This window comes from Haliotis asinina, chromosome 4 (assembly GCF_037392515.1).
Source record: "Haliotis asinina isolate JCU_RB_2024 chromosome 4, JCU_Hal_asi_v2, whole genome shotgun sequence".
NCBI lineage: Eukaryota > Metazoa > Mollusca > Gastropoda > Lepetellida > Haliotidae > Haliotis > Haliotis asinina.
In genome coordinates, this window is record NC_090283.1 from 68,331,172 (window position 1) to 68,356,527 (window position 25,356).

General features: G+C 38.6%; 36 non-coding genes across 36 annotated transcripts; all 36 read right to left on the reverse strand.

Annotated features, from left to right (window-relative positions):
* Window positions 1–564: 564 nt before the first annotated feature.
* Window positions 565–638, reverse strand: Trnat-agu (transfer RNA threonine (anticodon AGU)). The gene has a single exon. It is a non-coding gene; the product is annotated as a tRNA-Thr (tRNA).
* A 590-nt stretch (window positions 639–1,228) lies between these two features.
* Window positions 1,229–1,302, reverse strand: Trnat-agu (transfer RNA threonine (anticodon AGU)). Its single transcript has one exon. It is a non-coding gene; the product is annotated as a tRNA-Thr (tRNA).
* Window positions 1,303–1,559: 257 nt separating this feature from the next.
* On the reverse strand, window positions 1,560–1,633 carry Trnat-agu (transfer RNA threonine (anticodon AGU)). The gene has a single exon. It is a non-coding gene; the product is annotated as a tRNA-Thr (tRNA).
* Window positions 1,634–1,891: 258 nt separating this feature from the next.
* Window positions 1,892–1,965, reverse strand: Trnat-agu (transfer RNA threonine (anticodon AGU)). Its single transcript has one exon. It is a non-coding gene; the product is annotated as a tRNA-Thr (tRNA).
* Window positions 1,966–2,555: 590 nt separating this feature from the next.
* Trnat-agu (transfer RNA threonine (anticodon AGU)) lies at window positions 2,556–2,629 on the reverse strand. The gene has a single exon. It is a non-coding gene; the product is annotated as a tRNA-Thr (tRNA).
* A 590-nt stretch (window positions 2,630–3,219) lies between these two features.
* On the reverse strand, window positions 3,220–3,293 carry Trnat-agu (transfer RNA threonine (anticodon AGU)). The gene has a single exon. It is a non-coding gene; the product is annotated as a tRNA-Thr (tRNA).
* A 258-nt stretch (window positions 3,294–3,551) lies between these two features.
* Window positions 3,552–3,625, reverse strand: Trnat-agu (transfer RNA threonine (anticodon AGU)). Its single transcript has one exon. It is a non-coding gene; the product is annotated as a tRNA-Thr (tRNA).
* Window positions 3,626–3,883: 258 nt separating this feature from the next.
* On the reverse strand, window positions 3,884–3,957 carry Trnat-agu (transfer RNA threonine (anticodon AGU)). Its single transcript has one exon. It is a non-coding gene; the product is annotated as a tRNA-Thr (tRNA).
* Window positions 3,958–4,214: 257 nt separating this feature from the next.
* On the reverse strand, window positions 4,215–4,288 carry Trnat-agu (transfer RNA threonine (anticodon AGU)). The gene has a single exon. It is a non-coding gene; the product is annotated as a tRNA-Thr (tRNA).
* A 258-nt stretch (window positions 4,289–4,546) lies between these two features.
* Trnat-agu (transfer RNA threonine (anticodon AGU)) lies at window positions 4,547–4,620 on the reverse strand. Its single transcript has one exon. It is a non-coding gene; the product is annotated as a tRNA-Thr (tRNA).
* A 922-nt stretch (window positions 4,621–5,542) lies between these two features.
* Trnat-agu (transfer RNA threonine (anticodon AGU)) lies at window positions 5,543–5,616 on the reverse strand. Its single transcript has one exon. It is a non-coding gene; the product is annotated as a tRNA-Thr (tRNA).
* Window positions 5,617–6,205: 589 nt separating this feature from the next.
* Trnat-agu (transfer RNA threonine (anticodon AGU)) lies at window positions 6,206–6,279 on the reverse strand. The gene has a single exon. It is a non-coding gene; the product is annotated as a tRNA-Thr (tRNA).
* Window positions 6,280–7,201: 922 nt separating this feature from the next.
* Window positions 7,202–7,275, reverse strand: Trnat-agu (transfer RNA threonine (anticodon AGU)). Its single transcript has one exon. It is a non-coding gene; the product is annotated as a tRNA-Thr (tRNA).
* Window positions 7,276–8,196: 921 nt separating this feature from the next.
* On the reverse strand, window positions 8,197–8,270 carry Trnat-agu (transfer RNA threonine (anticodon AGU)). Its single transcript has one exon. It is a non-coding gene; the product is annotated as a tRNA-Thr (tRNA).
* A 922-nt stretch (window positions 8,271–9,192) lies between these two features.
* On the reverse strand, window positions 9,193–9,266 carry Trnat-agu (transfer RNA threonine (anticodon AGU)). Its single transcript has one exon. It is a non-coding gene; the product is annotated as a tRNA-Thr (tRNA).
* Window positions 9,267–11,848: 2,582 nt separating this feature from the next.
* On the reverse strand, window positions 11,849–11,922 carry Trnat-agu (transfer RNA threonine (anticodon AGU)). Its single transcript has one exon. It is a non-coding gene; the product is annotated as a tRNA-Thr (tRNA).
* A 590-nt stretch (window positions 11,923–12,512) lies between these two features.
* Window positions 12,513–12,586, reverse strand: Trnat-agu (transfer RNA threonine (anticodon AGU)). The gene has a single exon. It is a non-coding gene; the product is annotated as a tRNA-Thr (tRNA).
* Window positions 12,587–13,840: 1,254 nt separating this feature from the next.
* On the reverse strand, window positions 13,841–13,914 carry Trnat-agu (transfer RNA threonine (anticodon AGU)). Its single transcript has one exon. It is a non-coding gene; the product is annotated as a tRNA-Thr (tRNA).
* A 590-nt stretch (window positions 13,915–14,504) lies between these two features.
* Window positions 14,505–14,578, reverse strand: Trnat-agu (transfer RNA threonine (anticodon AGU)). Its single transcript has one exon. It is a non-coding gene; the product is annotated as a tRNA-Thr (tRNA).
* A 922-nt stretch (window positions 14,579–15,500) lies between these two features.
* Trnat-agu (transfer RNA threonine (anticodon AGU)) lies at window positions 15,501–15,574 on the reverse strand. The gene has a single exon. It is a non-coding gene; the product is annotated as a tRNA-Thr (tRNA).
* A 590-nt stretch (window positions 15,575–16,164) lies between these two features.
* On the reverse strand, window positions 16,165–16,238 carry Trnat-agu (transfer RNA threonine (anticodon AGU)). The gene has a single exon. It is a non-coding gene; the product is annotated as a tRNA-Thr (tRNA).
* Window positions 16,239–16,827: 589 nt separating this feature from the next.
* Window positions 16,828–16,901, reverse strand: Trnat-agu (transfer RNA threonine (anticodon AGU)). The gene has a single exon. It is a non-coding gene; the product is annotated as a tRNA-Thr (tRNA).
* A 258-nt stretch (window positions 16,902–17,159) lies between these two features.
* Trnat-agu (transfer RNA threonine (anticodon AGU)) lies at window positions 17,160–17,233 on the reverse strand. Its single transcript has one exon. It is a non-coding gene; the product is annotated as a tRNA-Thr (tRNA).
* Window positions 17,234–17,491: 258 nt separating this feature from the next.
* Trnat-agu (transfer RNA threonine (anticodon AGU)) lies at window positions 17,492–17,565 on the reverse strand. The gene has a single exon. It is a non-coding gene; the product is annotated as a tRNA-Thr (tRNA).
* A 588-nt stretch (window positions 17,566–18,153) lies between these two features.
* On the reverse strand, window positions 18,154–18,227 carry Trnat-agu (transfer RNA threonine (anticodon AGU)). The gene has a single exon. It is a non-coding gene; the product is annotated as a tRNA-Thr (tRNA).
* Window positions 18,228–18,816: 589 nt separating this feature from the next.
* Window positions 18,817–18,890, reverse strand: Trnat-agu (transfer RNA threonine (anticodon AGU)). Its single transcript has one exon. It is a non-coding gene; the product is annotated as a tRNA-Thr (tRNA).
* Window positions 18,891–19,148: 258 nt separating this feature from the next.
* Trnat-agu (transfer RNA threonine (anticodon AGU)) lies at window positions 19,149–19,222 on the reverse strand. The gene has a single exon. It is a non-coding gene; the product is annotated as a tRNA-Thr (tRNA).
* Window positions 19,223–20,144: 922 nt separating this feature from the next.
* On the reverse strand, window positions 20,145–20,218 carry Trnat-agu (transfer RNA threonine (anticodon AGU)). The gene has a single exon. It is a non-coding gene; the product is annotated as a tRNA-Thr (tRNA).
* A 588-nt stretch (window positions 20,219–20,806) lies between these two features.
* Trnat-agu (transfer RNA threonine (anticodon AGU)) lies at window positions 20,807–20,880 on the reverse strand. The gene has a single exon. It is a non-coding gene; the product is annotated as a tRNA-Thr (tRNA).
* Window positions 20,881–21,469: 589 nt separating this feature from the next.
* Trnat-agu (transfer RNA threonine (anticodon AGU)) lies at window positions 21,470–21,543 on the reverse strand. The gene has a single exon. It is a non-coding gene; the product is annotated as a tRNA-Thr (tRNA).
* Window positions 21,544–21,801: 258 nt separating this feature from the next.
* Trnat-agu (transfer RNA threonine (anticodon AGU)) lies at window positions 21,802–21,875 on the reverse strand. The gene has a single exon. It is a non-coding gene; the product is annotated as a tRNA-Thr (tRNA).
* A 922-nt stretch (window positions 21,876–22,797) lies between these two features.
* Trnat-agu (transfer RNA threonine (anticodon AGU)) lies at window positions 22,798–22,871 on the reverse strand. Its single transcript has one exon. It is a non-coding gene; the product is annotated as a tRNA-Thr (tRNA).
* A 258-nt stretch (window positions 22,872–23,129) lies between these two features.
* Trnat-agu (transfer RNA threonine (anticodon AGU)) lies at window positions 23,130–23,203 on the reverse strand. Its single transcript has one exon. It is a non-coding gene; the product is annotated as a tRNA-Thr (tRNA).
* Window positions 23,204–23,792: 589 nt separating this feature from the next.
* On the reverse strand, window positions 23,793–23,866 carry Trnat-agu (transfer RNA threonine (anticodon AGU)). The gene has a single exon. It is a non-coding gene; the product is annotated as a tRNA-Thr (tRNA).
* A 589-nt stretch (window positions 23,867–24,455) lies between these two features.
* Window positions 24,456–24,529, reverse strand: Trnat-agu (transfer RNA threonine (anticodon AGU)). Its single transcript has one exon. It is a non-coding gene; the product is annotated as a tRNA-Thr (tRNA).
* Window positions 24,530–25,118: 589 nt separating this feature from the next.
* Trnat-agu (transfer RNA threonine (anticodon AGU)) lies at window positions 25,119–25,192 on the reverse strand. The gene has a single exon. It is a non-coding gene; the product is annotated as a tRNA-Thr (tRNA).
* Between the last annotated feature and the right edge of the window lie 164 nt (window positions 25,193–25,356).

Consider the following 25,356-nt stretch of genomic DNA (forward strand, 5'->3'; position numbering starts at 1 on the left):
TCTATACTCCATTTATGTTTCACCTATCTTTAGAACGAGTGTGAAAGAATAATCGTTTATGTCTATTTGGGAAACTGTGACATGCGATTCCGATCAGATCCATTTTTACACAAGCTCCGGTATCAGTCTAATGTTGTTGACAATAATAACAGCAAATCTTACATGTGAAATGTAAATGGAACTTTCAAAAGAAATTGATAAACACAAGTGGTAGCCTTTGTGAAAAAAAGGAAGGCTCCAGGGGGAGTCGAATCCTCGACCTTCTGCTTACTAGGCAGACGCTCTAACCAACTGAGCTATAGAGCCGATAGGATGGACAAACTACAATAGTCAGTACTTCATTTATGTTTGAGCTATCTTCAGAGTGAGTCTGAAAGAATAATCGTTAATGTCTCTTTGGAGAAGTGTGACATGCGATTCCTAAAATACCCATTTTACACAAACGCAGATATCAGTCTGATGTTATTGAATACAATAACAGCAAATTCTAAATGTGAAATGAAATTGAACTCAGCAAAATGAAGTGATAAACACAAGTGGTAGCCTATGTGAAAAAAAAGAGGAAGGCTCCAGGGGGAGTCGAACCCTCGACCTTCTGCTTACTAGGCAGACGCTCTAACCAACTGAGCTATAGAGCCAATGGGATAGACCAAGTTGCAATAGTCTATACTCCATTTATGTTTCACCTATCTTTAGAACGAGTGTGAAAGAATAATCGTTTATGTCTATTTGGGAAACTGTGACATGCGATTCCAATCAGATCCATTTTTACACAAGCTCCGGTATCAGTCTAATGTTGTTGACAATAATAACAGCAAATCTTACATGTGAAATGTAAATTGAACTTTGCAAAAGAAATTGATAAACACAAGTGGTAGCCTTTGTGAAAAAAAGGAATTCTCCAGGGGGAGTCGAACCCTCGACCTTCTGCTTACTAGGCAGACGCTCTAACCAACTGAGCTATAGAGCCGATAGGATGGACAAACTACAATAGTCAGTACTTCATTTATGTTTGAGCTATCTTCAGAGTGAGTCTGAAAGAATAATCGTTAATGTCTCTTTGGAGAAGTGTGACATGCGATTCCTAAAATACCCATTTTACACAAACGCAGATATCAGTCTGATGTTATTGAATACAATAACAGCAAATTCTAAACGTGAAATGAAATTGAACTCAGCAAAATGAAGTGATAAACACAAGTGGTAGCCTATATGAAAAAAAAGAGGAAGGCTCCAGGGGGAGTCGAACCCTCGACCTTCTGCTTACTAGGCAGACGCTCTAACCAACTGAGCTATAGAGCCCATGGGATAGACCAAGTTGCAATAGTCTATACTCCATTTATGTTTCACCTATCTTTAGAACGAGTGTGAAAGAATAATCGTTTATGTCTATTTGGGAAACTGTGACATGCGATTCCAATCATATCCATTTTTACACAAGCTCCGGTATCAGTCTAATGTTGTTGACAATAATAACAGCAAATCTTACATGTGAAATGAAAGTTGAACTTTCCAAAAGAAATTGATAAACACAAGTGGTAGCCTTTGTGAAAAAAAGAAGGCTCCAGGGGGAGTCGAACCCTCGACCTTCTGCTTACTAGGCAGACGCTCTAACCAACTGAGCTATAGAGCCGATAGCATGGACAAACTACAATAGTCAGTACTTCATTTATGTTTGAGCTATCTTCAGAGTGAGTCTGAAAGAATAATCGTTAATGTCTCTTTGGAGAAGTGTGACATGCGATTCCTAAAATACCCATTTTACACAAACGCAGATATCAGTCTGATGTTATTGAATACAATAACAGCAAATTCTAAATGTGAAATGAAATTGAACTCAGCAAAATGAAGTGATAAACACAAGTGGTAGCCTATGTGAAAAAAAAGAGGAAGGCTCCAGGGGGAGTCGAACCCTCGACCTTCTGCTTACTAGGCAGACGCTCTAACCAACTGAGCTATAGAGCCCATGGGATAGACCAAGTTGCAATAGTCTATACTCCATTTATGTTTCACCTATCTTTAGAACGAGTGTGAAAGAATAATCGTTTATGTCTATTTGGGAAACTGTGACATGCGATTCCGATCAGATCCATTTTTACACAAGCTCCGGTATCAGTCTAATGTTGTTGACAATAATAACAGCAAATCTTACATGTGAAATGTAAATGGAACTTTGCAAAAGAAATTGATAAACACAAGTGGTAGCCTTTGTGAAAAAAAGGAAGGCTCCAGGGGGAGTCGAATCCTCGACCTTCTGCTTACTAGGCAGACGCTCTAACCAACTGAGCTATAGAGCCGATAGGATGGACAAACTACAATAGTCAGTACTTCATTTATGTTTGAGCTATCTTCAGAGTGAGTCTGAAAGAATAATCGTTAATGTCTCTTTGGAGAAGTGTGACATGCGATTCCTAAAATACCCATTTTACACAAACGCAGATATCAGTCTGATGTTATTGAATACAATAACAGCAAATTCTAAATGTGAAATGAAATTGAACTCAGCAAAATGAAGTGATAAACACAAGTGGTAGCCTATGTGAAAAAAAAGAGGAAGGCTCCAGGGGGAGTCGAACCCTCGACCTTCTGCTTACTAGGCAGACGCTCTAACCAACTGAGCTATAGAGCCCATGGGATAGACCAAGTTGCAATAGTCTATACTCCATTTATGTTTCACCTATCTTTAGAACGAGTGTGAAAGAATAATCGTTTATGTCTATTTGGGAAACTGTGACATGCGATTCCGATCAGATCCATTTTTACACAAGCTCCGGTATCAGTCTAATGTTGTTGACAATAATAACAGCAAATCTTACATGTGAAATGTAAATGGAACTTTGCAAAAGAAATTGATAAACACAAGTGGTAGCCTTTGTGAAAAAAAGGAAGGCTCCAGGGGGAGTCGAATCCTCGACCTTCTGCTTACTAGGCAGACGCTCTAACCAACTGAGCTATAGAGCCGATAGGATGGACAAACTACAATAGTCAGTACTTCATTTATGTTTGAGCTATCTTCAGAGTGAGTCTGAAAGAATAATCGTTAATGTCTCTTTGGAGAAGTGTGACATGCGATTCCTAAAATACCCATTTTACACAAACGCAGATATCAGTCTGATGTTATTGAATACAATAACAGCAAATTCTAAATGTGAAATGAAATTGAACTCAGCAAAATGAAGTGATAAACACAAGTGGTAGCCTATGTGAAAAAAAAGAGGAAGGCTCCAGGGGGAGTCGAACCCTCGACCTTCTGCTTACTAGGCAGACGCTCTAACCAACTGAGCTATAGAGCCCATGGGATAGACCAAGTTGCAATAGTCTATACTCCATTTATGTTTCACCTATCTTTAGAACGAGTGTGAAAGAATAATCGCTTATGTCTATTTGGGAAACTGTGACATGCGATTCCAATCAGATCCATTTTTACACAAGCTCCGGTATCAGTCTAATGTTGTTGACAATAATAACAGCAAATCTTACATGTGAAATGTAAATTGAACTTTGCAAAAGAAATTGATAAACACAAGTGGTAGCCTTTGTGAAAAAAAGGAAGGCTCCAGGGGGAGTCGAACCCTCGACCTTCTGCTTACTAGGCAGACGCTCTAACCAACTGAGCTATAGAGCCGATAGGATGGACAAACTACAATAGTCAGTACTTCATTTATGTTTGAGCTATCTTCAGAGTGAGTCTGAAAGAATAATCGTTAATGTCTCTTTGGAGAAGTGTGACATGCGATTCCTAAAATACCCATTTTACACAAACGCAGATATCAGTCTGATGTTATTGAATACAATAACAGCAAATTCTAAACGTGAAATGAAATTGAACTCAGCAAAATGAAGTGATAAACACAAGTGGTAGCCTATATGAAAAAAAAGAGGAAGGCTCCAGGGGGAGTCGAACCCTCGACCTTCTGCTTACTAGGCAGACGCTCTAACCAACTGAGCTATAGAGCCCATGGGATAGACCAAGTTGCAATAGTCTATACTCCATTTATGTTTCACCTTTCTTTAGAACGAGTGTGAAAGAATAATCGTTTATGTCTATTTGGGAAACTGTGACATGCGATTCCAATCATATCCATTTTTACACAAGCTCCGGTATCAGTCTAATGTTGTTGACAATAATAACAGCAAATCTTACATGTGAAATGAAAGTTGATCTTTGCAAAAGAAATTGATAAACACAAGTGGTAGCCTTTGTGAAAAAAAGAAGGCTCCAGGGGGAGTCGAACCCTCGACCTTCTGCTTACTAGGCAGACGCTCTAACCAACTGAGCTATAGAGCCGATAGCATGGACAAACTACAATAGTCAGTACTTCATTTATGTTTGAGCTATCTTCAGAGTGAGTCTGAAAGAATAATCGTTAATATCTCTTTGGAGAAGTGTGACATGCGATTCCTAAAATACCCATTTTACACAAACGCAGATATCAGTCTGATGTTATTGAATACAATAACAGCAAATTCTAAACGTGAAATGAAATTGAACTCAGCAAAATGAAGTGATAAACACAAGTGGTAGCCTATGTGAAAAAAAAGAGGAAGGCTCCAGGGGGAGTCGAACCCTCGACCTTCTGCTTACTAGGCAGACGCTCTAACCAACTGAGCTATAGAGCCCATGGGATAGACCAAGTTGCAATAGTCTATACTCCATTTATGTTTCACCTATCTTTAGAACGAGTGTGAAAGAATAATCGTTTATGTCTATTTGGGAAACTGTGACATGCGATTCCGATCAGATCCATTTTTACACAAGCTCCGGTATCAGTCTAATGTTGTTGACAATAATAACAGCAAATCTTACATGTGAAATGAAAATGGAACTTTGCAAAAGAAATTGATAAACACAAGTGGTAGCCTTTGTGAAAAAAAGGAAGGCTCCAGGGGGAGTCGAATCCTCGACCTTCTGCTTACTAGGCAGACGCTCTAACCAACTGAGCTATAGAGCCGATAGGATGGACAAACTACAATAGTCAGTACTTCATTTATGTTTGAGCTATCTTCAGAGTGAGTCTGAAAGAATAATCGTTAATGTCTCTTTGGAGAAGTGTGACATGCGATTCCTAAAATACCCATTTTACACAAACGCAGATATCAGTCTGATGTTATTGAATACAATAACAGCAAATTCTAAATGTGAAATGAAATTGAACTCAGCAAAATGAAGTGATAAACACAAGTGGTAGCCTATGTGAAAAAAAAGAGGAAGGCTCCAGGGGGAGTCGAACCTTCGACCTTCTGCTTACTAGGCAGACGCTCTAACCAACTGAGCTATAAAGCCAATGGGATAGATCAAGTTACAATAGTCTATACTCCATTTATGTTTCACCTATCTTTAGAATGAGTGTGAAAGAATAATCGTTTATGTCTATTTGGGAAACTGTGACATGCGATTCCAATCAGATCCATTTTTACACAAGCTCCGGTATCAGTCTAATGTTGTTGACAATAATAACAGCAAATCTTACATGTGAAATGTAAATTGAACTTTGCAAAAGAAATTGATAAACACAAGTGGTAGCCTTTGTGAAAAAAAGGAAGGCTCCAGGGGGAGTCGAACCCTCGACCTTCTGCTTACTAGGCAGACGCTCTAACCAACTGAGCTATAGAGCCGATAGGATGGACAAACTACAATAGTCAGTACTTCATTTATGTTTGAGCTATCTTCAGAGTGAGTCTGAAAGAATAATCGTTAATGTCTCTTTGGAGAAGTGTGACATGCGATTCCTAAAATACCCATTTTACACAAACGCAGATATCAGTCTGATGTTATTGAATACAATAACAGCAAATTCTAAATGTGAAATGAAATTGAACTCAGCAAAATGAAGTGATAAACACAAGTGGTAGCCTATGTGAAAAAATAGAGGAAGGCTCCAGGGGGAGTCGAACCCTCGACCCTCTGCTTACTAGGCAGACGCTCTAACCAACTGAGCTATAAAGCCTATGGGATGGATCAAGTTACAATAGTCTATACTCCATTTATGTTTCACCTATCTTTAGAACGAGTGTGAAAGAATAATCGTTTATGTCTATTTGGGAAACTGTGACATGCGATTCCAATCATATCCATTTTTACACAAGCTCCGGTATCAGTCTAATGTTGTTGACAATAATAACAGCAAATCTTACATGTGAAATGAAAGTTGAACTTTGCAAAAGAAATTGATAAACACAAGTGGTAGCCTTTGTGAAAAAAAGAAGGCTCCAGGGGGAGTCGAACCCTCGACCTTCTGCTTACTAGGCAGACGCTCTAACCAACTGAGCTATAGAGCCGATAGGATGGACAAACTACAATAGTCAGTACTTCATTTATGTTTGAGCTATCTTCAGAGTGAGTCTGAAAGAATAATCGTTAATGTCTCTTTGGAGAAGTGTGACATGCGATTCCTAAAATACCCATTTTACACAAACGCAGATATCAGTCTGATGTTATTGAATACAATAACAGCAAATTCTAAATGTGAAATGAAATTGAACTCAGCAAAATGAAGTGATAAACACAAGTGGTAGCCTATGTGAAAAAAAAGAGGAAGGCTCCAGGGGGAGTCGAACCCTCGACCTCCTGCTTACTAGGCAGACGCTCTAACCAACTGAGCTATAGAGCCCATGGGATAGACCAAGTTGCAATAGTCTATACTCCATTTATGTTTCACCTATCTTTAGAACGAGTGTGAAAGAATAATCGTTTATGTCTATTTGGGAAACTGTGACATGCGATTCCGATCAGATCCATTTTTACACAAGCTCCGGTATCAGTCTAATGTTGTTGACAATAATAACAGCAAATCTTACATGTGAAATGAAAATTGAACTTTGCAAAAGAAATTGATAAACACAAGTGGTAGCCTTTGTGAAAAAAAGGAAGGCTCCAGGGGGAGTCGAATCCTCGACCTTCTGCTTACTAGGCAGACGCTCTAACCAACTGAGCTATAGAGCCGATAGGATGGACAAACTACAATAGTCAGTACTTCATTTATGTTTGAGCTATCTTCAGAGTGAGTCTGAAAGAATAATCGTTAATGTCTCTTTGGAGAAGTGTGACATGCGATTCCTAAAATACCCATTTTACACAAACGCAGATATCAGTCTGATGTTATTGAATACAATAACAGCAAATTCTAAATGTGAAATGAAATTGAACTCAGCAAAATGAAGTGATAAACACAAGTGGTAGCCTATGTGAAAAAAAAGAGGAAGGCTCCAGAGGGAGTCGAACCCTCGACCTTCTGCTTACTAGGCAGACGCTCTAACCAACTGAGCTATAGAGCCCATGGGATAGACCAAGTTGCAATAGTCTATACTCCATTTATGTTTCACCTATCTTTAGAACGAGTGTGAAAGAATAATCGTTTATGTCTATTTGGGAAACTGTGACATGCAATTCCAATCATATCCATTTTTACACAAGCTCCGGTATCAGTCTAATGTTGTTGACAATAATAACAGCAAATCTTACATGTGAAATGAAAATTGAACTTTGCAAAAGAAATTGATAAACACAAGTGGTAGCCTTTGTGAAAAAAAGGAAGGCTCCAGGGGGAGTCGAATCCTCGACCTTCTGCTTACTAGGCAGACGCTCTAACCAACTGAGCTATAGAGCCGATAGGATGGACAAACTACAATAGTCAGTACTTCATTTATGTTTGAGCTATCTTCAGAGTGAGTCTGAAAGAATAATCGTTAATGTCTCTTTGGAGAAGTGTGACATGCGATTCCTAAAATACCCATTTTACACAAACGCAGATATCAGTCTGATGTTATTGAATACAATAACAGCAAATTCTAAATGTGAAATGAAATTGAACTCAGCAAAATGAAGTGATAAACACAAGTGGTAGCCTATGTGAAAAAATAGAGGAAGGCTCCAGGGGGAGTCGAACCCTCGACCCTCTGCTTACTAGGCAGACGCTCTAACCAACTGAGCTATAAAGCCTATGGGATGGATCAAGTTACAATAGTCTATACTCCATTTATGTTTCACCTATCTTTAGAACGAGTGTGAAAGAATAATCGTTTATGTCTATTTGGGAAACTGTGACATGCGATTCCAATCATATCCATTTTTACACAAGCTCCGGTATCAGTCTAATGTTGTTGACAATAATAACAGCAAATCTTACATGTGAAATGAAAGTTGAACTTTGCAAAAGAAATTGATAAACACAAGTGGTAGCCTTTGTGAAAAAAAGAAGGCTCCAGGGGGAGTCGAACCCTCGACCTTCTGCTTACTAGGCAGACGCTCTAACCAACTGAGCTATAGAGCCGATAGGATGGACAAACTACAATAGTCAGTACTTCATTTATGTTTGAGCTATCTTCAGAGTGAGTCTGAAAGAATAATCGTTAATGTCTCTTTGGAGAAGTGTGACATGCGATTCCTAAAATACCCATTTTACACAAACGCAGATATCAGTCTGATGTTATTGAATACAATAACAGCAAATTCTAAATGTGAAATGAAATTGAACTCAGCAAAATGAAGTGATAAACACAAGTGGTAGCCTATGTGAAAAAAAAGAGGAAGGCTCCAGGGGGAGTCGAACCCTCGACCTCCTGCTTACTAGGCAGACGCTCTAACCAACTGAGCTATAGAGCCCATGGGATAGACCAAGTTGCAATAGTCTATACTCCATTTATGTTTCACCTATCTTTAGAACGAGTGTGAAAGAATAATCGTTTATGTCTATTTGGGAAACTGTGACATGCGATTCCGATCAGATCCATTTTTACACAAGCTCCGGTATCAGTCTAATGTTGTTGACAATAATAACAGCAAATCTTACATGTGAAATGAAAATTGAACTTTGCAAAAGAAATTGATAAACACAAGTGGTAGCCTTTGTGAAAAAAAGGAAGGCTCCAGGGGGAGTCGAATCCTCGACCTTCTGCTTACTAGGCAGACGCTCTAACCAACTGAGCTATAGAGCCGATAGGATGGACAAACTACAATAGTCAGTACTTCATTTATGTTTGAGCTATCTTCAGAGTGAGTCTGAAAGAATAATCGTTAATGTCTCTTTGGAGAAGTGTGACATGCGATTCCTAAAATACCCATTTTACACAAACGCAGATATCAGTCTGATGTTATTGAATACAATAACAGCAAATTCTAAATGTGAAATGAAATTGAACTCAGCAAAATGAAGTGATAAACACAAGTGGTAGCCTATGTGAAAAAAAAGAGGAAGGCTCCAGAGGGAGTCGAACCCTCGACCTTCTGCTTACTAGGCAGACGCTCTAACCAACTGAGCTATAGAGCCCATGGGATAGACCAAGTTGCAATAGTCTATACTCCATTTATGTTTCACCTATCTTTAGAACGAGTGTGAAAGAATAATCGTTTATGTCTATTTGGGAAACTGTGACATGCAATTCCAATCATATCCATTTTTACACAAGCTCCGGTATCAGTCTAATGTTGTTGACAATAATAACAGCAAATCTTACATGTGAAATGAAAATTGAACTTTGCAAAAGAAATTGATAAACACAAGTGGTAGCCTTTGTGAAAAAAAGGAAGGCTCCAGGGGGAGTCGAATCCTCGACCTTCTGCTTACTAGGCAGACGCTCTAACCAACTGAGCTATAGAGCCGATAGGATGGACAAACTACAATAGTCAGTACTTCATTTATGTTTGAGCTATCTTCAGAGTGAGTCTGAAAGAATAATCGTTAATGTCTCTTTGGAGAAGTGTGACATGCGATTCCTAAAATACCCATTTTACACAAACGCAGATATCAGTCTGATGTTATTGAATACAATAACAGCAAATTCTAAATGTGAAATGAAATTGAACTCAGCAAAATGAAGTGATAAACACAAGTGGTAGCCTATGTGAAAAAAAAGAGGAAGGCTCCAGGGGGAGTCGAACCCTCGACCTCCTGCTTACTAGGCAGACGCTCTAACCAACTGAGCTATAGAGCCCATGGGATAGACCAAGTTGCAATAGTCTATACTCCATTTATGTTTCACCTATCTTTAGAACGAGTGTGAAAGAATAATCGTTTATGTCTATTTGGGAAACTGTGACATGCGATTCCGATCAGATCCATTTTTACACAAGCTCCGGTATCAGTCTAATGTTGTTGACAATAATAACAGCAAATCTTACATGTGAAATGAAAATTGAACTTTGCAAAAGAAATTGATAAACACAAGTGGTAGCCTTTGTGAAAAAAAGGAAGGCTCCAGGGGGAGTCGAATCCTCGACCTTCTGCTTACTAGGCAGACGCTCTAACCAACTGAGCTATAGAGCCGATAGGATGGACAAACTACAATAGTCAGTACTTCATTTATGTTTGAGCTATCTTCAGAGTGAGTCTGAAAGAATAATCGTTAATGTCTCTTTGGAGAAGTGTGACATGCGATTCCTAAAATACCCATTTTACACAAACGCAGATATCAGTCTGATGTTATTGAATACAATAACAGCAAATTCTAAATGTGAAATGAAATTGAACTCAGCAAAATGAAGTGATAAACACAAGTGGTAGCCTATGTGAAAAAAAAGAGGAAGGCTCCAGGGGGAGTCGAACCCTCGACCTCCTGCTTACTAGGCAGACGCTCTAACCAACTGAGCTATAGAGCCCATGGGATAGACCAAGTTGCAATAGTCTATACTCCATTTATGTTTCACCTATCTTTAGAACGAGTGTGAAAGAATAATCGTTTATGTCTATTTGGGAAACTGTGACATGCGATTCCGATCAGATCCATTTTTACACAAGCTCCGGTATCAGTCTAATGTTGTTGACAATAATAACAGCAAATCTTACATGTGAAATGAAAATTGAACTTTGCAAAAGAAATTGATAAACACAAGTGGTAGCCTTTGTGAAAAAAAGGAAGGCTCCAGGGGGAGTCGAATCCTCGACCTTCTGCTTACTAGGCAGACGCTCTAACCAACTGAGCTATAGAGCCGATAGGATGGACAAACTACAATAGTCAGTACTTCATTTATGTTTGAGCTATCTTCAGAGTGAGTCTGAAAGAATAATCGTTAATGTCTCTTTGGAGAAGTGTGACATGCGATTCCTAAAATACCCATTTTACACAAACGCAGATATCAGTCTGATGTTATTGAATACAATAACAGCAAATTCTAAATGTGAAATGAAATTGAACTCAGCAAAATGAAGTGATAAACACAAGTGGTAGCCTATGTGAAAAAAAAGAGGAAGGCTCCAGGGGGAGTCGAACCCTCGACCTCCTGCTTACTAGGCAGACGCTCTAACCAACTGAGCTATAGAGCCCATGGGATAGACCAAGTTGCAATAGTCTATACTCCATTTATGTTTCACCTATCTTTAGAACGAGTGTGAAAGAATAATCGTTTATGTCTATTTGGGAAACTGTGACATGCGATTCCGATCAGATCCATTTTTACACAAGCTCCGGTATCAGTCTAATGTTGTTGACAATAATAACAGCAAATCTTACATGTGAAATGAAAATTGAACTTTGCAAAAGAAATTGATAAACACAAGTGGTAGCCTTTGTGAAAAAAAGGAAGGCTCCAGGGGGAGTCGAATCCTCGACCTTCTGCTTACTAGGCAGACGCTCTAACCAACTGAGCTATAGAGCCGATAGGATGGACAAACTACAATAGTCAGTACTTCATTTATGTTTGAGCTATCTTCAGAGTGAGTCTGAAAGAATAATCGTTAATGTCTCTTTGGAGAAGTGTGACATGCGATTCCTAAAATACCCATTTTACACAAACGCAGATATCAGTCTGATGTTATTGAATACAATAACAGCAAATTCTAAATGTGAAATGAAATTGAACTCAGCAAAATGAAGTGATACACACAAGTGGTAGCCTATGTGAAAAAAAAGAGGAAGGCTCCAGAGGGAGTCGAACCCTCGACCTTCTGCTTACTAGGCAGACGCTCTAACCAACTGAGCTATAGAGCCCATGGGATAGACCAAGTTGCAATAGTCTATACTCCATTTATGTTTCACCTATCTTTAGAACGAGTGTGAAAGAATAATCGTTTATGTCTATTTGGGAAACTGTGACATGCGATTCCGATCAGATCCATTTTTACACAAGCTCCGGTATCAGTCTAATGTTGTTGACAATAATAACAGCAAATCTTACATGTGAAATGAAAATTGAACTTTGCAAAAGAAATTGATAAACACAAGTGGTAGCCTTTGTGAAAAAAAGGAAGGCTCCAGGGGGAGTCGAATCCTCGACCTTCTGCTTACTAGGCAGACGCTCTAACCAACTGAGCTATAGAGCCGATAGGATGGACAAACTACAATAGTCAGTACTTCATTTATGTTTGAGCTATCTTCAGAGTGAGTCTGAAAGAATAATCGTTAATGTCTCTTTGGAGAAGTGTGACATGCGATTCCTAAAATACCCATTTTACACAAACGCAGATATCAGTCTGATGTTATTGAATACAATAACAGCAAATTCTAAATGTGAAATGAAATTGAACTCAGCAAAATGAAGTGATAAACACAAGTGGTAGCCTATGTGAAAAAAAAGAGGAAGGCTCCAGAGGGAGTCGAACCCTCGACCTTCTGCTTACTAGGCAGACGCTCTAACCAACTGAGCTATAGAGCCCATGGGATAGACCAAGTTGCAATAGTCTATACTCCATTTATGTTTCACCTATCTTTAGAACGAGTGTGAAAGAATAATCGTTTATGTCTATTTGGGAAACTGTGACATGCAATTCCTATCATATCCATGTTTACACAAGCTCCGGTATCAGTCTAATGTTGTTGACAATAATAACAGCAAATCTTACATGTGAAATGAAAATTGAACTTTGCAAAAGAAATTGATAAACACAAGTGGTAGCCTTTGTGAAAAAAAGGAAGGCTCCAGGGGGAGTCGAATCCTCGACCTTCTGCTTACTAGGCAGACGCTCTAACCAACTGAGCTATAGAGCCGATAGGATGGACAAACTACAATAGTCAGTACTTCATTTATGTTTGAGCTATCTTCAGAGTGAGTCTGAAAGAATAATCGTTAATGTCTCTTTGGAGAAGTGTGACATGCGATTCCTAAAATACCCATTTTACACAAACGCAGATATCAGTCTGATGTTATTGAATACAATAACAGCAAATTCTAAATGTGAAATGAAATTGAACTCAGCAAAATGAAGTGATAAACACAAGTGGTAGCCTATGTGAAAAAAAAGAGGAAGGCTCCAGAGGAAGTCGAACCCTCGTCCTTCTGCTAACTAGGCAGACGCTCTAACCAACTGAGATATAGAGCCCATGGGATAGACCAAGTTGCAATAGTTTATACTCCATTTATGTTTCACCTATCTTTAGAACGAGTGTGAAAGAATAATCGTTTATGTCTATTTGGGAAACTGTGACATGCGATTCCGATCAGATCCATTTTTACACAAGCTCCGGTATCAGTCTAATGTTGTTGACAATAATAACAGCAAATCTTACATGTGAAATGAAAATTGAACTTTGCAAAAGAAATTGATAAACACAAGTGGTAGCCTTTGTGAAAAAAAGGAAGGCTCCAGGGGGAGTCGAATCCTCGACCTTCTGCTTACTAGGCAGACGCTCTAACCAACTGAGCTATAGAGCCGATAGGATGGACAAACTACAATAGTCAGTACTTCATTTATGTTTGAGCTATCTTCAGAGTGAGTCTGAAAGAATAATCGTTAATGTCTCTTTGGAGAAGTGTGACATGCGATTCCTAAAATACCCATTTTACACAAACGCAGATATCAGTCTGATGTTATTGAATACAATAACAGCAAATTCTAAATGTGAAATGAAATTGAACTCAGCAAAATGAAGTGATAAACACAAGTGGTAGCCTATGTGAAAAAAAAGAGGAAGGCTCCAGGGGGAGTCGAACCCTCGACCTTCTGCTTACTAGGCAGACGCTCTAACCAACTGAGCTATAGAGCCCATGGGATAGACCAAGTTACAATAGTCTATACTCCATTTATGTTTCACCTATCTTTAGAACGAGTGTGAAAGAATAATCGTTTATGTCTATTTGGGAAACTGTGACATGCGATTCCAATCAGATCCATTTTTACACAAGCTCCGGTATCAGTCTAATGTTGTTGACAATAATAACAGCAAATCTTACATGTGAAATGAAAATTGAACTTTGCAAAAGAAATTGATAAACACAAGTGGTAGCCTTTGTGAAAAAAAGGAAGGCTCCAGGGGGAGTCGAATCCTCGACCTTCTGCTTACTAGGCGGACGCTCTAACCAACTGAGCTATAGAGCCGATAGGATGGACAAACTACAATAGTCAGTACTTCAATTATGTTTGAGCTATCTTCAGAGTGAGTCTGAAAGAATAATCGTTAATGTCTCTTTGGAGAAGTGTGACATGCGATTCCTAAAATACCCATTTTACACAAACGCAGATATCAGTCTGGTGTTATTAAATACAATAACAGCAAATTCTAAATGTGAAATGAAATTGAACTCAGCAAAATGAAGTGATAAACACAAGTGGTAGCCTATGTGAAAAAAAAGAGGAAGGCTCCAGGGGGAGTCGAACCCTCGACCTTCTGCTTACTAGGCAGACGCTCTAACCAACTGAGCTATAGAGCCCATGGGATAGACCAAGTTACAACATTCTATGCTCCATTTATGTTTCACCTATCTTTAGAACGAGTGTGAAAGAATAATCGTTTATGTCTATTTGGGAAACTGTGACATGCGATTCCGATCAGATCCATTTTTACACAAGCTCCGGTATCAGTCTAATGTTGTTGACAATAATAACAGCAAATCTTACATGTGAAATGAAAATTGAACTTTGCAAAAGAAATTGATAAACACAAGTGGTAGCCTTTGTGAAAAAAAGGAAGGCTCCAGGGGGAGTCGAATCCTCGACCTTCTGCTTACTAGGCAGACGCTCTAACCAACTGAGCTATAGAGCCGATAGGATGGACAAACTACAATAGTCAGTACTTCATTTATGTTTGAGCTATCTTCAGAGTGAGTCTGAAAGAATAATCGTTAATGTCTCTTTGGAGAAGTGTGACATGCGATTCCTAAAATACCCATTTTACACAAACGCAGACATCAGTCTGGTGTTATTAAATACAATAACAGCAAATTCTAAATGTGAAATGAAATTGAACTTTGCAAAATGAAGTGATAAACACAAGTGGTAGCCTATGTGAAAAAAAAGAGGAAGGCTCCAGGGGGAGTCGAACCTTCGACCTTCTGCTTACTAGGCAGACGCTCTAACCAACTGAGCTATAAAGCCAATGGGATAGATCAAGTTACAATAGTCTATACTCCATTTATGTTTCACCTATCTTTAGAACGAGTGTGAAGGAATAATCGTTTATGTCTATTTGGGAAACTGTGACATGCAATTCCAATCATATCCATTTTTACACAAGCTCCGGTATCAGTCTAATGTTGTTGACAATAATAACAGCAAATCTTACATGTGAAATGTAAATTGAACTTTGCAAAAGAAATTGATAAACACAAGTGGTAGCCTTTGTGAAAAAAAGGAAGGCTCCAGGGGGAGTCGAACCCTCGACCTTCTGCTTACTAGGCAGACGCTCTAACCAACTGAGCTATAGAGCCGATAGGATGGACAAACTACAATAGTCAGTACTTCATTTATGTTTGAGCTATCTTCAGAGTGAGTCTGAAAGAATAATCGTTAATGTCTCTTTGGAGAAGTGTGACATGCGATTCCTAAAATACCCATTTTACACAAACGCAGATATCAGTCTGATGTTATTGAATACAATAACAGCAAATTCTAAATGTGAAATGAAATTGAACTCAGCAAAATGAAGTGATAAACACAAGTGGTAGCCTATGTGAAAAAAAAGAGGAAGGCTCCAGGGGGAGTCGAACCCTCGACCTTCTGCTTACTAGGCAGACACTCTAACCAACTGAGCTATAGAGCCTATGGGATAGATCAAGTTGCAATAGTCTATACTCCATTTATGTTTCACCTATCTTTAGAACGAGTGTGAAAGAATAATCGTTTATGTCTATTTGGGAAACTGTCACATGCGATTCCAAGCATATCCATTTTTACACAAGCTCCGGCATCAGTCTAATGTTGTTGACAATAATAACAGCAAATCTTACATGTGAAATGAAAGTTGAACTTTGCAAAAGAAATTGATAAATACAAGTGGTAGCCTTTGTGAAAAAAAGGAAGGCTCCAGGGGGAGTCGAACCCTCGACCTTCTGCTTACTAGGCAGACGCTCTAACCAACTGAGCTATAGAGCCGATAGGATGGACAAACTACAATAGTCAGTACTTCATTTATGTTTGAGCTATCTTCAGAGTGAGTCTGAAAGAATAATCGTTAATGTCTCTTTGGAGAAGTGTGACATGCGATTCCTAAAATACCCATTTTACACAAACGCAGATATCAGTCTGGTGTTATTAAATACAATAACAGCAAATTCTAAATGTGAAATGAAATTGAACTCAGCAAAATGAAGTGATAAACACAAGTGGTAGCCTATGTGAAAAAAAGAGGAAGGCTCCAGGGGGAGTCGAACCTTCGACCTTCTGCTTACTAGGCAGACGCTCTAACCAACTGAGCTATAAAGCCAATGGGATAGACCAAGTTGCAATAGTCTATACTCCATTTATGTTTCACCTATCTTTAGAACGAGTGTGAAAGAATAATCGTTTATGTCTATTTGGGAAACTGTGACATGCAATTCCAATCATATCCATTTTTACACAAGCTCCGGTATCAGTCTAATGTTGTTGACAATAATAACAGCAAATCTTACATGTGAAATGTAAATTGAACTTTGCAAAAGAAATTGATAAACACAAGTGGTAGCCTTTGTGAAAAAAAGGAAGGCTCCAGGGGGAGTCGAACCCTCGACCTTCTGCTTACTAGGCAGACGCTCTAACCAACTGAGCTATAGAGCCGAAAGGATGGACAAACTACAATAGTCAGTACTTCATTTATGTTTGAGCTATCTTCAGAGTGAGTCTGAAAGAATAATCGTTAATGTCTCTTTGGAGAAGTGTGACATGCGATTCCTAAAATACCCATTTTACACAAACGCAGATATCAGTCTGATGTTATTGAATACAATAACAGCAAATTCTAAATGTGAAATGAAATTGAACTCAGCAAAATGAAGTGATAAACACAAGTGGTAGCCTATGTGAAAAAAAAGAGGAAGGCTCCAGGGGGAGTCGAACCCTCGACCTTCTGCTTACTAGGCAGACGCTCTAACCAACTGAGCTATAGAGCCCATGGGATAGACCAAGTAACAATAGTCTATACTCCATTTATGTTTTACCTATCTTTAGAACGAGTGTGAAAGAATAATCGTTTATGTCTATTTGGGAAACTGTGACATGCGATTCCAATCATATCCATTTTTACACAAGCTCCGGTATCAGTCTAATGTTGTTGACAATAATAACAGCAAATCTTACATGTGAAATGAAAATTGAACTTTGCAAAAGAAATTAATAAACACAAGTGGTAGCCTTTGTGAAAAAAAGGAAGGCTCCAGGGGGAGTCGAACCCTCGACCTTCTGCTTACTAGGCAGACGCTCTAACCAACTGAGCTATAGAGCCGATAGGATGGACAAACTACAATAGTCAGTACTTCATTTATGTTTGAGCTATCTTCAGAGTGAGTCTGAAAGAATAATCGTTAATGTCTCTTTGGAGAAGTGTGACATGCGATTCCTAAAATACCCATTTTACACAAACGCAGATATCAGTCTGGTGTTATTAAATACAATAACAGCAAATTCTAAATGTGAAATGAAATTGAACTCAGCAAAATGAAGTGATAAACACAAGTGGTAGCCTATGTGAAAAAAAGAGGAAGGCTCCAGGGGGAGTCGAACCTTCGACCTTCTGCTTACTAGGCAGACGCTCTAACCAACTGAGCTATAAAGCCAATGGGATAGACCAAGTTACAATAGTCTATACTCCATTTATGTTTCACCTATCTTTAGAACGAGTGTGAAAGAATAATCGTTTATGTCTATTTGGGAAACTGTGACATGCAATTCCAATCATATCCATTTTTACACAAGCTCCGGTATCAGTCTAATGTTGTTGACAATAATAACAGCAAATCTTACATGTGAAATGTAAATTGAACTTTGCAAAAGAAATTGATAAACACAAGTGGTAGCCTTTGTGAAAAAAAGAAGGCTCCAGGGGGAGTCGAACCCTCGACCTTCTGCTTACTAGGCAGACGCTCTAACCAACTGAGCTATAGAGCCGATAGGATGGACAAACTACAATAGTCAGTACTTCATTTATGTTTGAGCTATCTTCAGAGTGAGTCTGAAAGAATAATCGTTAATGTCTCTTTGGAGAAGTGTGACATGCGATTCCTAAAATACCCATTTTACACAAACGCAGATATCAGTCTGGTGTTATTAAATACAATAACAGCAAATTCTAAATGTGAAATGAAATTGAACTCAGCAAAATGAAGTGATAAACACAAGTGGTAGCCTATGTGAAAAATAAGAGGAAGGCTCCAGGGGGAGTCGAACCCTCGACCTTGTGCTTACTAGGCAGACGCTCTAACCAACTGAGCTATAGAGCCAATGGGATAGACCAAGTTACAATAGTCTATACTCCATTTATGTTTCACCTATCTTTAGAACGAGTGTGAAAGAATAATCGTTTATGTCTATTTGGGAAACTGTGACATGCAATTCCAATCATATCCATTTTTACACAAGCTCCGGTATCAGTCTAATGTTGTTGACAATAATAACAGCAAATCTTACATGTGAAATGTAAATTGAACTTTGCAAAAGAAATTGATAAACACAAGTGGTAGCCTTTGTGAAAAAAAGAAGGCTCCAGGGGGAGTCGAACCCTCGACCTTCTGCTTACTAGGCAGACGCTCTAACCAACTGAGCTATAGAGCCGATAGGATGGACAAACTACAATAGTCAGTACTTCATTTATGTTTGAGCTATCTTCAGAGTGAGTCTGAAAGAATAATCGTTAATGTCTCTTTGGAGAAGTGTGACATGCGATTCCTAAAATACCCATTTTACACAAACGCAGATATCAGTCTGATGTTATTGAATACAATAACAGCAAATTCTAAATGTGAAATGAAATTGAACTCAGCAAAATGAAGTGATAAACACAAGTGGTAGCCTATGTGAAAAAAAAGAGGAAGGCTCCAGGGGGAGTCGAACCCTCGACCTTCTGCTTACTAGGCAGACGCTCTAACCAACTGAGCTATAGAGCCCATGGGATAGACCAAGTAACAATAGTCTATACTCCATTTATGTTTCACCTATCTTTAGAACGAGTGTGAAAGAATAATCGTTTATGTCTATTTGGGAAACTGTGACATGCGATTCCAATCATATCCATTTTTACACAAGCTCCGGTATCAGTCTAATGTTGTTGACAATAATAACAGCAAATCTTACATGTGAAATGAAAATTGAACTTTGCAAAAGAAATTAATAAACACAAGTGGTAGCCTTTGTGAAAAAAAGGAAGGCTCCAGGGGGAGTCGAATCCTCGACCTTCTGCTTACTAGGCAGACGCTCTAACCAACTGAGCTATAGAGCCGATAGGATGGACAAACTACAATAGTCAGTACTTCATTTATGTTTGAGCTATCTTCAGAGTGAGTCTGAAAGAATAATCGTTAATGTCTCTTTGGAGAAGTGTGACATGCGATTCCTAAAATACCCATTTTACACAAACGCAGATATCAGTCTGGTGTTATTAAATACAATAACAGCAAATTCTAAATGTGAAATGAAATTGAACTCAGCAAAATGAAGTGATAAACACAAGTGGTAGCCTATGTGAAAAAAAAGAGGAAGGCTCCAGGGGGAGTCGAACCCTCGACCTTGTGCTTACTAGGCAGACGCTCTAACCAACTGAGCTATAGAGCCAATGGGATAGACCAAGTTACAATAGTCTATACTCCATTTATGTTTCACCTATCTTTAGAACGAGTGTGAAAGAATAATCGTTTATGTCTATTTGGGAAACTGTGACATGCGATTCCAATCATATCCATTTTTACACAAGCTCCGGTATCAGTCTAATGTTGTTGACAATAATAACAGCAAATCTTACATGTGAAATGAAAATTGAACTTTGCAAAAGAAATTGATAAACACAAGTGGTAGCCTTTGTGAAAAAAAGGAAGGCTCCAGGGGGAGTCGAACCCTCGACCTTCTGCTTACTAGGCAGACGCTCTAACCAACTGAGCTATAGAGCCGATAGGATGGACAAACTACAATAGTCAGTACTTCATTTATGTTTGAGCTATCTTCAGAGTGAGTCTGAAAGAATAATCGTTAATGTCTCTTTGGAGAAGTGTGACATGCGATTCCTAAAATACCCATTTTACACAAACGCAGATATCAGTCTGATGTTATTGAATACAATAACAGAAAATTCTAAATGTGAAATGAAATTGAACTCAGCAAAATGAAGTGATAAACACAAGTGGTAGCCTATGTGAAAAAAAGAGGAAGGCTCCAGGGGGAGTCGAACCTTCGACCTTCTGCTTACTAGGCAGACGCTCTAACCAACTGAGCTATAAAGCCAATGGGATAGACCAAGTTACAATAGTCTATACTCCATTTATGTTTCACCTATCTTTAGAACGAGTGTGAAAGAATAATCGTTTATGTCTATTTGGGAAACTGTGACATGCAATTCCAATCATATCCATTTTTACACAAGCTCCGGTATCAGTCTAATGTTGTTGACAATAATAACAGCAAATCTTACATGTGAAATGTAAATTGAACTTTGCAAAAGAAATTGATAAACACAAGTGGTAGCCTTTGTGAAAAAAAGAAGGCTCCAGGGGGAGTCGAACCCTCGACCTTCTGCTTACTAGGCAGACGCTCTAACCAACTGAGCTATAGAGCCGATAGGATGGACAAACTACAATAGTCAGTACTTCATTTATGTTTGAGCTATCTTCAGAGTGAGTCTGAAAGAATAATCGTTAATGTCTCTTTGGAGAAGTGTGACATGCGATTCCTAAAATACCCATTTTACACAAACGCAGATATCAGTCTGGTGTTATTAAATACAATAACAGCAAATTCTAAATGTGAAATGAAATTGAACTCAGCAAAATGAAGTGATAAACACAAGTGGTAGCCTATGTGAAAAATAAGAGGAAGGCTCCAGGGGGAGTCGAACCCTCGACCTTGTGCTTACTAGGCAGACGCTCTAACCAACTGAGCTATAGAGCCAATGGGATAGACCAAGTTACAATAGTCTATACTCCATTTATGTTTCACCTATCTTTAGAACGAGTGTGAAAGAATAATCGTTTATGTCTATTTGGGAAACTGTGACATGCAATTCCAATCATATCCATTTTTACACAAGCTCCGGTATCAGTCTAATGTTGTTGACAATAATAACAGCAAATCTTACATGTGAAATGTAAATTGAACTTTGCAAAAGAAATTGATAAACACAAGTGGTAGCCTTTGTGAAAAAAAGAAGGCTCCAGGGGGAGTCGAACCCTCGACCTTCTGCTTACTAGGCAGACGCTCTAACCAACTGAGCTATAGAGCCGATAGGATGGACAAACTACAATAGTCAGTACTTCATTTATGTTTGAGCTATCTTCAGAGTGAGTCTGAAAGAATAATCGTTAATGTCTCTTTGGAGAAGTGTGACATGCGATTCCTAAAATACCCATTTTACACAAACGCAGATATCAGTCTGATGTTATTGAATACAATAACAGCAAATTCTAAATGTGAAATGAAATTGAACTCAGCAAAATGAAGTGATAAACACAAGTGGTAGCCTATGTGAAAAAAAAGAGGAAGGCTCCAGGGGGAGTCGAACCCTCGACCTTCTGCTTACTAGGCAGACGCTCTAACCAACTGAGCTATAGAGCCCATGGGATAGACCAAGTAACAATAGTCTATACTCCATTTATGTTTCACCTATCTTTAGAACGAGTGTGAAAGAATAATCGTTTATGTCTATTTGGGAAACTGTGACATGCGATTCCAATCATATCCATTTTTACACAAGCTCCGGTATCAGTCTAATGTTGTTGACAATAATAACAGCAAATCTTACATGTGAAATGAAAATTGAACTTTGCAAAAGAAATTAATAAACACAAGTGGTAGCCTTTGTGAAAAAAAGGAAGGCTCCAGGGGGAGTCGAATCCTCGACCTTCTGCTTACTAGGCAGACGCTCTAACCAACTGAGCTATAGAGCCGATAGGATGGACAAACTACAATAGTCAGTACTTCATTTATGTTTGAGCTATCTTCAGAGTGAGTCTGAAAGAATAATCGTTAATGTCTCTTTGGAGAAGTGTGACATGCGATTCCTAAAATACCCATTTTACACAAACGCAGATATCAGTCTGGTGTTATTAAATACAATAACAGCAAATTCTAAATGTGAAATGAAATTGAACTCAGCAAAATGAAGTGATAAACACAAGTGGTAGCCTATGTGAAAAAAAAGAGGAAGGCTCCAGGGGGAGTCGAACCCTCGACCTTGTGCTTACTAGGCAGACGCTCTAACCAACTGAGCTATAGAGCCAATGGGATAGACCAAGTTACAATAGTCTATACTCCATTTATGTTTCACCTATCTTTAGAACGAGTGTGAAAGAATAATCGTTTATGTCTATTTGGGAAACTGTGACATGGGATTCCAATCATATCCATTTTTACACAAGCTCCGGTATCAGTCTAATGTTGTTGACAATAATAACAGCAAATCTTACATGTGAAATGAAAATTGAACTTTGCAAAAGAAATTGATAAACACAAGTGGTAGCCTTTGTGAAAAAAAGGAAGGCTCCAGGGGGAGTCGAACCCTCGACCTTCTGCTTACTAGGCAGACGCTCTAACCAACTGAGCTATAGAGCCGATAGGATGGACAAACTACAATAGTCAGTACTTCATTTATGTTTGAGCTATCTTCAGAGTGAGTCTGAAAGAATAATCGTTAATGTCTCTTTGGAGAAGTGTGACATGCGATTCCTAAAATACCCATTTTACACAAACGCAGATATCAGTCTGATGTTATTGAATACAATAACAGCAAATTCTAAATGTGAAATGAAATTGAACTCAGCAAAATGAAGTGATAAACACAAGTGGTAGCCTATGTGAAAAAAAATAGGAAGGCTCCAGGGGGAGTCGAACCCTCGACCTTCTGCTTACTAGGCAGACGCTCTAACCAACTGAGCTATAGAGCCAATGGGATAGACCAAGTTACAATAGTCTATACTCCATTTATGTTTCACCTATCTTTAGAACGAGTGTGAAAGAATAATCGTTTATGTCTATTTGGGAAACTGTGACATGCGATTCCAATCATATCCATTTTTACACAAGCTCCGGTATCAGTCTAATGTTGTTGACAATAATAACAGCAAATCTTACATGTGAAATGAAAATTGAACTTTGCAAAAGAAATTAATAAACACAAGTGGTAGCCTTTGTGAGAAAAGGAAGACTCCAGGGGGAGTCGAACCCTCGACCTTCTGCTTACTAGGCAGACGCTCTAACCAACTGAGCTATAGAGCCGATAGGATGGACAAACTACAATAGTCAGTACTTCATTTATGTTTGAGCTATCTTCAGAGTGAGTCTGAAAGAATAATCGTTAATGTCTCTTTGGAGAAGTGTGACATGCGATTCCTAAAATACCCATTTTACACAAACGCAGATATCAGTCTGATGTTATTGAATACAATAACAGAAAATTCTAAATGTGAAATGAAATTGAACTCAGCAAAATGAAGTGATAAACACAAGTGGTAGCGTATGTGGAAAAAAAGAGGAAGGCTCCAGGGGGAGTCGAACCCTCGACCTTCTGCTTACTAGGCAGACGCTCTAACCAACTGAGCTATAGAGCCCATGGGATAGACCAAGTTACAATAGTCTATACTCCATTTATGTTTCACCTACCTTTAGAACGAGTGTGAAAGAATAATCGTTTATGTCTATTTGGGAAACTGTGACATGCGATTCCAATCATATCCATTTTTACACAAGCTCCGGTATCAGTCTAATGTTGTTGACAATAATAACAGCAAATCTTACATGTGAAATGAAAGTTGAACTTTGCAAAAGAAATTGATAAACACAAGTGGTAGACTTTGTGAAAAAAGGAAGACTCCAGGGGGAGTCGAATCCTCGACCTTCTGCTTACTAGGCAGACGCTCTAACCAACTGAGCTATAGAGCCGATAGGATGGACAAACTACAATAGTCAGTACTTCATTTATGTTTGAGCTATCTTCAGAGTGAGTCTGAAAGAATAATCGTTAATGTCTCTTTGGAGAAGTGTGACATGCGATTCCTAAAATACCCATTTTACACAAACGCAGATATCAGTCTGATGTTATTGAATACAATAACAGCAAATTCTAAATGTGAAATGAAATTGAACTCAGCAAAATGAAGTGATAAACACAAGTGGTAGCCTATGTGGAAAGAAAGAGGAAGGCTCCAGGGGGAGTCGAACCCTCGACCTTCTGCTTACTAGGCAGACGCTCTAACCAACTGAGCTATAGAGCCAATGGGATAGATCAAGTTACAATAGTCTATACTCCATCTATGTTTCACCTATCTTTAGAACGAGTGTGAAAGAATAATCGTTTATGTCTATTTGGGAAACTGTGACATGCGATTCCAATCATATCCATTTTTACACAAGCTCCGGTATCAGTCTAATGTTGTTGACAATAATAACAGCAAATCTTACATGTGAAATGTAAATTGAACTTTGCAAAAGAAATTGATAAACACAAGTGGTAGCCTTTGTGAAAAAAAGAAGGCTCCAGGGGGAGTCGAATCCTCGACCTTCTGCATACTAGGCAGACACTCTAACCAACTGAGCTATAGAGCCGATAGGATGGACAAACTACAATAGTCAGTACTTCATTTATGTTTGAGCTATCTTCAGAGTGAGTCTGAAAGAATAATCGTTAATGTCTCTTTGGAGAAGTGTGACATGCGATTCCTAAAATACCCATTTTACACAAACGCAGATATCAGTCTGATGTTATTGAATACAATAACAGCAAATTCTAAATGTGAAATGAAATTGAACTCAGCAAAATGAAGTGATAAACACAAGTGGTAGCCTATGTGAAAAAAAAGAGGAAGGCTCCAGGGGGAGTCGAACCCTCGACCTTCTGCTTACTAGGCAGACGCTCTAACCAACTGAGCTATAGAGCCAATGGGATAGACCAAGTTACAATATTCTATACTCCATTTATGTTTCACCTATCTTTAGAACGAGTGTGAAAGAATAATCGTTTATGTCTATTTGGGAAACTGTGACATGCGATTCCAATCATATCCATTTTTACACAAGCTCCGGTATCAGTCTAATGTTGTTG